General features: G+C 39.7%; 1 long non-coding RNA gene across 1 annotated transcript; it reads right to left on the minus strand.

The window, feature by feature from the left end:
- Positions 1–749: 749 nt before the first annotated feature.
- Positions 750–2,752, minus strand: LOC125485807. The gene is made up of 3 exons (XR_007264510.1): positions 1,942–2,752; positions 1,482–1,627; positions 750–838 (listed from the first exon to the last, which is right to left on the minus strand). It is a non-coding gene; the product is annotated as an uncharacterized LOC125485807 (long non-coding RNA).
- Positions 2,753–9,801: the final 7,049 nt, after the last annotated feature.

The following is a 9,801-nucleotide window of genomic DNA, read 5'->3' on the forward strand; positions in this document are numbered from 1 at the left end:
GCAGGAAGATTAGGGGCAGAGACTATTTTCTAAATGGGGAAAGGCTTTGGAAATCCTAACCACAATAGGACTTAAGAGTCCTAGTTCAGGATTCTCTTAAGGTTAAGATGCAGGCTCAGTTGGCAGTTAGGAAAGCTAATGCAATGTTATCTTTCATGTCAAGAGGACTAGAATACAAGAGCAGGGATGCACTGCTGAGGCTTTATAAGGCTCTGATCACTGCATTTGGAATATTGCAAGCAGTTTTAGGTTCTGTATCTAAGGACGGATGTGCTGGTGTTAGAGTTCACAACGATGATCATGGGGATGAAGGACTTCACATATGAAGAGCGATTGGGGACTCTGAGTCTGGTTCAGAAGGATGAGGGGGATCTTATTAAAACTTACAGAATACTGAGAATACTGAGTAGAGTGGACATGGAGAAAATGTTTTGACTGGTAGGAGAGACTAGGACCTTCACAACTCAAAGTGAAGGCCAACCCTTTAGAATGGAGAAGAGGAAGAACTTCTTCAGTCAGAGGGTGGTGAATCTTTGGAACTCATTGTGCAGAAAGCTGTGGAGGCTAAGTCATTTAGTGTACTTAAGGCGGAGATATATAGTTTCTTGATTAGTAAGGTGATCAAAGGTTATGGGGAGAATGGCATGAGAAATGTATCAGCCATGATCAAATGGAAGAGCAAACTTGATGGGCCGAACGGTTTAATTGTACTTCTGTATCTTATGGTCTTAATTATTTGTTATATTAATGTCAGCTTTGTCCTGTGCGTAAGCCCAGGTGTCAAACTTGATCCAGAACCTTATGATCCAGCAATGAGACTTTTTTAAAGGAAGTTGATCTGAGAGAAACAAAAGATAGAAAGTAAAAGTTACAAAAATGTAACATTTAATTTAAATTTCAATAAAAATTAAAGTCTGAAGGAGTGAGACTCCACACTTGTAAATGTAAAATCCCAATACCAGAGAGGTTGTTTTGTTAGTAATTAAGATTTATTATGGCATTAAAAATTCACTTACACACAAATGCACCAGCCCTAATTTTTTCAAGAATGTTTAACAAATGCTATAATTTTGTGCCTTTATATTTTAATGCTGAATCTGTTGGAGATGTACCATGTGGAAGAACAGGGTACCTAGGACAATAATCTCTGCTTTTTAACACTTAACTGTACATATGTGGCAGTAGAAATCACTTTTCAATTTCATTTGTAAGAAATGCAAGCACTGATAGCCTCATTTATAATCCAAAATCCGGGCCATTGGATTTCCCTTAGATCTTTTCTGTGTATTAACTGCATCTGCTTATATATTTTGAATCAAAGCAATTTTCAAAGACAAATGAACAAATCTGATTGTGTAGAATATGAAATGCACAAAAATAGAGTAAATTGTATATCCTATTTTATTGTTCTGTTACATTTGCCAAGAAAATCATAATTTCAAAAACGTTTAATTAACATTAAAAAAGTGTAACTATGATACCTTCTTTGACCATTTAAATTTACACATTTCATCTGTTTGGTAGTTGTTTTCTTTGACATCTATTTTACTAATTTTCCAAGTAAGTCCAGGAACCACAGGTATATATTCCAAGATGTTTCTCTAACATTGTTGAATTTGTACATGTCCTGCATTCAACATAAGATAACATGATGTCAAACAATTACTGATTATTTCTATGTGTAGTTCTATATGACATTTGATAAATTTATATTTTATTAAATTTGTACTGTACCTGTTATCATTGATTAACACGAAGTCTGTCCTGCCTAAACCATCTTATGTCTGAAATCATCAACTCACACTTTTGTCTTTACACCTACTCATTACCATCACTTCCTTAAGGTGCCACCCCCAAGCCTTTTATTCTGTCCCAAATACTTCTTGTTTAAAATCATTCCTGTCTACTGCCTCTGCATTCCCAACACCCACCAGTCCTTACCAGATGGCTTCCTTTTTTCCCTCCTTCAGATTCTATGTTGAGCAACTCTTCATTCTGGCTGATTTCATTTGCATCAGAGATAGTAGGAACTGCAGATGCTGGAAAATCTGAGACAACAAGGTGCAGAGCTGGATGAACACAGCAGGCCAAGCAGCATCATAGGAGCAGTAAGGCTGACATTTCGGCATTTCACCTTGACTCTCCTTTTATTTCCCTGCAGTCTTGACTTCCTTTAATCTTTCACTACACCTAATTTCTCCATTCATATTCATGACTCCTTCCTTTACTTTGTTTATTTCATGTGCTCTCTATACTTCCATATCCTTGATTATAGACAAGATGAAATCTCCTGGCATTCCTCGCCACCCACTTAATCCTTCCTTCTGTTTCCACTCATGGAATAACCCCTAAATGCCACTTAAACAGCACGTTCAAATTCCTGACCTTGGCTTTCTCTGCAGGTGTCAATTTGTCAATCTTCTGCACATTTGCTTTTGTCCCTAATAAACCTTTACACTTTCCAAATGAAATATTTCCACCTAGTGTTGTTTCCTTAGGTTAAGAAGAGCCAAATTAGCTCTCAGATCTTAAAATATTAAACTTAATGTTCTCATGACATGCCTTTTCTTTGCTTCAAGAGAGGTCTGCATTCCTCTGATGCTGGCGTTTTATATGCCACACCTTCCCTTTGCCTCATCATTTAAAGCTGTACTCTCAGTCATTTTGTCCCATTCTCTGAAATATCCCCTTTATACTTCTCAATCTACTTCTCCTTCTTTGAGATGTTTCTTAAATCACCCTATACAAAGCTTAGGATCACTCGTTCCTAATATCTTTTGTTTTAATTTCATTCATAAAAAAAACTCTTCATTTATATACATTGTGGCAAAAGCAGTTCAGTTCTGTATAGTTGCATATGAAGTAAATAAACAAAACATTGGACTTTGACTATCCACCAAACCAACGACCTCTCTTATACATACAATACTAATATTTACATATATTTGAGGCACTAGAAGGGTTTGACTCAGCATCAAACTTTATCTGATTTATCTTCACAGAAAGCACTTCGACATGTTCTAAACATAGAAACACAGAAGATAGGAGCAGGAGGGGGTCATTTTGCCTTTTGAGCCGGCTCCACCATTCGTCACGATCATGGCTGATCATCCAACTCAATAGCCTAATCCAGCTTTCTCCCCATAACCTTTGATCCCTTCACCCCAAGTGCCATATCTAGCTGCCTCTTGGATACATTCAATGTTTTGGCATCAACTACTTCCTGTGGTAATGAATTCCACAGACTCACCACTCTTTGGGTGAAGAAGTGTCTCCTTATCTCTGTCCTAAATAGTCTACCCCGAATCCTCAGACAGTGACCCCTGGTTCTGGACACACCCACCATCGGGAACATCCTCCCTGCATCTACCCTGTGTAGTCCTGTTAGAATTTTATAAGTCTCTATGGGATCCCCCCCCTTCATTCATCTGAACTCCACCAAAAACAATCCTAACCTAGTCAATGTCTCCACAATCAGCCTGGTAAACCTTCGCTGAACTCACTCGAGAGCAAGAACATCCTTCCTCAGAAAAGGAGACCAAAACTGCACACAATATTCTAGGTGTGGCCTCGCCAAGGCCCTGTTTAACTGTAACAACACATCCCTGCTCCTGTACTCAAAACCTCTCGCAATGAGGGCCACATACCATTTGCCCTCTTTTGGTACATTAAAGACAGTAAACATATGTAAGTTATTGTTATTGATAAAAACCAAAAGAACTACGGATGCTGTAAATCAGGAATAAAAACAAAGTGCTGGAAAAGCTCAGCAGGTCTGGCAGCATCTGTGAAGGAAAAAAAGAGTTAACGTTTCGGGCCCGGTGACCCTTGTGTATTGTTATTGATGTTACCTTCCGATGACAGTTTATCTGCTTATCTACAGTAGCTGCAGAGAATTCTGACTTCAGTAGGCCATTCCTTTTTTTTAAACATTTCTGTTTATTCACTTGCAGTGAAGAAAATTCATGTAATGTTAATTATAATGCTACTGCAATTCTATGTATATCTTTGTTGTCACATTAAAGAAATACATCCTTTTAAAAATGCTAAATAAAATTTTATGCTTTCTCACTTGTCATGTTTTCATTTTCTCTTTTTATGTTTGCTTTTAAATTTTGGTTCAGACTACTTCCTGTCATTCATATATTTCATGATTTACTTTTTTTTGTTACTCATGTAATCAGATGTTTATATTTTCTAGCTTCATTCTGAAGCTGTTATTTATACCTCTAGAAATTCCAATCCTGGCTGATTGAAAAATATCTCCTAGCCATTTGAGAGCACTTTACATAATCAGATCATTGGAGTGAGCAGTTCAGACTCTGATCTTGTTTTGGGATGCCCTTCACAATCAGAAGGTGCCTAATAATCATCAACATCTCAAGAATGTGGGAGATCCGATAAGTTATTTTCATTCAGTGTCCAAAATTAAATTTGAAAAGATCATTGCTTACTTTTTCACGATCCATCTGTTAGTCATCATGATCCTTTCTCCACTAGTGCAAATGTAATTCATTCAGATTATCCTCACAAACTAATGCACTGCATCCATTACTCTTTTCTCTAAACTCTCCATCATACCATGCTTTTTTAAAAGGTAAGGAGGGGTAGGCATTGGTTCACAATGCTTTGGGCAGTTTGTATCAGCAAGCAGATTGACATATAACCCAATCATAACATTTGTATTCAAATAGTGGCAGCTACTTTGGTTCTGTAAGGGTCAACGCTGTGACCCCACAGTTATTTACAATCAATATTAATTGCTTAGATAAAGGTAATGAGATTAACAAATGCAAGTTTACTGACAATGCAAAGCTAAGTAAGATTGTAGGCTGAGGCTAAAGGACAGGTTAAATGAATGGGCAATGAAGTGCCAGATAGTGTATAATGTGGAGAAAAATGAAGCTTTTCACGTGGCTAAGAGGAATAGAACATCAGAATAATATTTGAAATGGTGAAAAATTATTAAACATTCATATTCTGATATTTGGGTGCCCTTGTACAAGAAGGTCTCTACGTAGCTACAGTAAGTAAGTAAGAACAAATGGCATTTTGACCTTTATTGCGCGAGGGCTGAAGTCCCAATAGGGAAGTTTTGTTGCAATTTATGTGGGGCTTTCATGAGAACACACGTAGAGTACTGAGAACAATTTTGGTCTCCTTACAATAAGAAAACATTTCTTTGCTATGGAGGCAATGCAGTATGGGTTAACCACATTGATTCTTAGGATAAGTGGATTGTCCTGAGAATTTTTGGGACTAAGTGTCTGGAGTTTAGAAGAGTGAGATGTAGGCCTGGTCTTTATGTTAAATCATGCTTCTGTACCCCATTCTGAGACAAAAATCAAGGGGGCAGGGAGCCTGGCCATGATAATAATTGTCACCCTGCAGCAAGGTCACTCTGGGGGCAGTGTTAATTGCTTTTTCTCCATAGGATGTCCTACCTTAGAGACCTGCTAGCCAATCAGATGACTGGAAGCTGTAGTACATGCACTCAGAGTGGAGGCTGTTGCTGGAAACACAGGCAGTCCCACCACAATAAGGCACCTGGGTACATCTGGGGTGAATGGGCTCACTAAGACCTGCCAAGCTGGCACTGGCAAGATGGTGTCAGGGGTTGGAGGGCTGGATTAAAGAGGCTAGAGTGGAGTAATGAAATGGGGAGAAAATGACCTCTGCTGAGTGCATCTGATGAATCCAGGGGGCTACTGGGATAGCTGTCCACTGTGATCATTTATGCACTGTTTCTAATTTTCCAAAATTCCCTTAATTCAAAGAAATTTCCATTTGCTTCAAAAATGGCAAATGTAGCAAATGTAACTCCTTTATTCAAAAAGGGAGGGAAACAGAGTGCAGCACACTATAGACCAATTAGCTTAAAAGTCTATCCTTCAGTAGATACCAGAAGTTATTAGTAAAGATGTTACAGCAGGGCACTTAGAGAAGTTCGAGTAATCTGGAAGAGTCAATGTGCTTTTGCAAAAGAGAAATCATGTTGAACCAACTTATTGAAGTTCTTTGAAGAGCTGTTCTGGAGACCTGATAGATGTACTGTACTTAGAATTCCAGAAGGTATTTATATGGTGTCACAGGTTATTCTGAAAAATAAAAGCTCATGCTGTAAAACGTAATATAGAAACATAGCAAATGGGAGCAGGAGTAGGCCATTTGATCCTTCAAACCTGTTCCACCATGCAATATGATCATGGCCGATTGTCCAACACAGTTCCCTGTTCCTGCCTTCTCCCCAAACCCTCCAATCCCCCAGCCCTGAGAACTTCATCCAACTCCCTCTCAAAAACACTCAATGTCGGAACTTTAAATACTTTCTGTGGCAGAGGCTTCCACAGGCTTATCACTCCCTGCATGAAGAAGTTTCTCTTCACCTAAGGCTTAAATGGTCTCTCCATATTCTTATACTATGACCCCTCGTTCAGGTCTCTCAGGTCATTGGGAACATCTTTCCTGTGTTCACCCTGTCTAGTGCTATTAGAATTTTAGAGGTTTCTGTGAGATCCCATCCCCCCTTACCCTCCGTTGAAGGGACAGAAAGTATGCTTGCTAAATTTGCTAACGACACAAACATGGATTGGAAAGTAAATTGTGAAAAGGCCACAAAGGGATATATGTATGTTGAGTAAGTAATGTGAAATTGTCTATTTTAACAGGAGAAATTTTTTAAAAAACATGCATGCCATCTAAATGGTGAAAGATTGCAGTGTTCTGTGGTTATATGATTATATGATTACTGATGTGTGAATGTATAAGCAGGGAGAGTAAATAATTAGGAAAACTGATGGAATATTATCATTTATTGAGAAGGAAATTCAATACAGAAGTATTTTGAAAAGTATCAAGGGAGGCTATGCTTGAGCAATGCAGGGCATTGGTGAGACCACATTCAGATTACTGTGTACAGCATTTCTCACCTTATCTGAGAAGAATTTAAAATGCTGGAAGCAGTCCAGTGCATGTTTACTAGACTAATACCTGGAATGGGTAGTATGTCTTATGAGGAAAGTTTAGATAGATGAAGCTTGTACCTGTTGCAGTTTAGAAAAGTAAGAGGCAACTTCATTGAAACATATAAGATTCTGAGGAGACTTCACAGGGTAGATGTTGGAAAAGATATTTCTTGATGTGGGAAATTCTAAAACTAGGGTATCACAGCTTAAAATAAAAGGTTGCACTTTTTAAGAAAGAGATGAGTCTTTTTTTCTCATAAAGGTATGGATTTTTGGATCTCTATGTCCTCAAAAGACAATGAAAGCAGGTTCTGTAATTTCTTTGAAGCAGAGATAAATAGATTCTTGGTGACCAAGGCAGTGAAAGGTTATCTGCCAGAAACATGGATTAATCAAATCAGTCATGAAACCATTCAAAGATTGGGAATCACCTTAAAGCAATCAAACTGTTATAAAAACAAACAAATTTTTATTCAGGGGACTCAATGGTCTTGTGTATTACCACTGTACCTGTTAATCCCGAGACCCAGCTAATGTTCTGGGAACCTGGGTTCAACTCGTGCCATGGCAAGTGGTGGATTGTGAATTCAATAGAGAAAGAATCTGAAATTAAGAGTCTAATTATGACCATTGTCAATTGTCAGAAAAACCTATCTGTTTCACTTTTATTGTTTAGGAAGGAAACTGCTGTCCTTACCTGGTCTAGCCTACATGTGACTCCAGACCCACAGTAACGTGGTTGACTCTTTACTGCCCTATGGGCAGTAAATGCTAGCCTAGCCAAGTGACACCCTCATCCCATGAATGATTAAAAATTCATTAATTTACATCGAAGAAATCAAATCCTTTATTTGTCCTTTAAAACTGTCAATTGAAAAGTGAACTCTCTAGTGAGGTAAGTTGTCATGGATCTTTTCAAATGTCCCAAATAGTCTGGTTCCTTTAGATTATTGAAAAATTGTTAAAGGGTCCTCTTGTGGCACAGTGGTACTGCCCCTGTCTCTGGACTGGAGGCCTAGGTTGAAATCCCACCTGATCCAGAGGTGTGTAATAATATCTCTAAACAGGTCAATTAGAAAAATAGGTGAAAGGTTGATAAGGACTACCCTCCCCCACCCCACTCCTCACTTTTGATGGTTTGCATTGCCCAAAAGGGTCTTTGCATATAACTTCCAATTGGCTGCATGCGTGATTACTGGAGGTGGTTAAGTGGTAAAAACAAAAATAAGTCACGGTGATTTGTTGGTGGGAAAGCTGTCCAGTGGTGGATGATAACATTGAAAACCAAGGGAAAAAAAGGTTGTTCAGGGGTTCTTGTGGTGCAGAATCCCTACCTCTGGGCCAGGAAATCTCGGATCAAGTTCTACCTATTCCAGAGGTGTGTCACAACATCTCTGAACAGGTTGATTTTGATATTTGATTTGATTTATTGTTATCACATGTACTTAAGTACAGTGAAAAGTTTTGTTTTGCGAACAGTACGGCAGATTGTACCATACAAAAACATACAGGTCATAGGGTGTTTGGACAGAGTGAGGCATACAAGGTTATGACTGCACAGGAGGTACACAAAAGGAAGATCAACATTAGATTTGAAATTAGTGAGGTCCATTCAGGAGAATGGCTGTTCTTGAACCTGTTGGTACATGTATTTAAGCTTCTGTATCTTCTGCCTGACCGCAGAGGTTGGAAGAGAGTATTACTGGGATGGGAGGGGTCTTTGCTGATCTTGGCAGCCCTTCTGCAGTAATGAGAAGTGTAAATGGAGTCCATAGATGGGAGATAACAAGGTGTAGAGCTGGATGAACACAGCAGGCCAAGCAGCATCAGAGGAGCAGGAAGGCTGATGTTTCGGGCCTAGACCCTTCTTCTATGTGGGAGGTCCAGGACAGAGTGTTGTTTATTGTCACCCCGAGGAACTCGATGCTCTCGACCATCTCCACTTCAGCACCTTTGATGTAGATAGGGGTGTGTCCTCCTCCTTTCTTTCCGAAGTCAATGATCAGTTCTTTAGTTTTGCTGACATTGTGGGGGAGATTGTTATCTTTGCACCACGACACCAAGCATTCTGTCCCCTTCTTGTATTCAGACTTGACATTGTTTGATATCTGGCCTACAATGGCAGTGTCATGAGCGAACTTGTACATGGCATTCGTACAAAATTTGGCCACACAGTCATGAGTGTACAGGGAGTACAGTAGCGGGCTGAGAATGCATCCTTGCAGGGTGCGGTATTAAGGATTATTGTGGAGGAGGTGTTCTAGTCTACCTTCACTGATTGCAGCCTGTGAGCCAGGAAGCTGAGGATCCAGCTGCAGAGGCAGAGCCGAGACCTAGGTCTCGGAGTTTTGAGATTAGTTTGGTTGGGATTATAATGTTGAAGGTGGAGCTGTAGTCGATAAATAGGAGCCTGACATATGTATCCTTATTATCCATATGTTCCAGGGATGAGTGTAGGGCTAGGGAAATGGCATCTGCTCTGGACCTGTTTCACAGGTTGGCAAATTGCAAGGGACTGAGGCAAGCTGGGAGACTAGAGTTGATGTGCGCCATGATTAACCTTTGGAAGCACTTCATGATTATGGAGGTCAGAGCCACTGGACAGTAGTCATTGAGGCACATCGCATGTGTTTTCTTTGGTACTGGGCTCATGGTGGTCTTCTTGAAGCAGGTGGGGACTTCAGATTGTAGCTAGGAGAGGTTCAAGATGCCGGTGAATACTTCCAACAGCTGGTCTGCACAGGATCTGCATGCATGGCCAGGTTAAATAAAGTACTAGACAACAAGGTGCAGGGCTGGATGAACACAGCAGGCCAAGCAGCATCATAGGAGCAGG

This window comes from Rhincodon typus, chromosome 2 (genome assembly GCF_021869965.1).
Source record: "Rhincodon typus isolate 14 chromosome 2, sRhiTyp1.1, whole genome shotgun sequence".
Taxonomy (NCBI): domain Eukaryota; kingdom Metazoa; phylum Chordata; class Chondrichthyes; order Orectolobiformes; family Rhincodontidae; genus Rhincodon; species Rhincodon typus.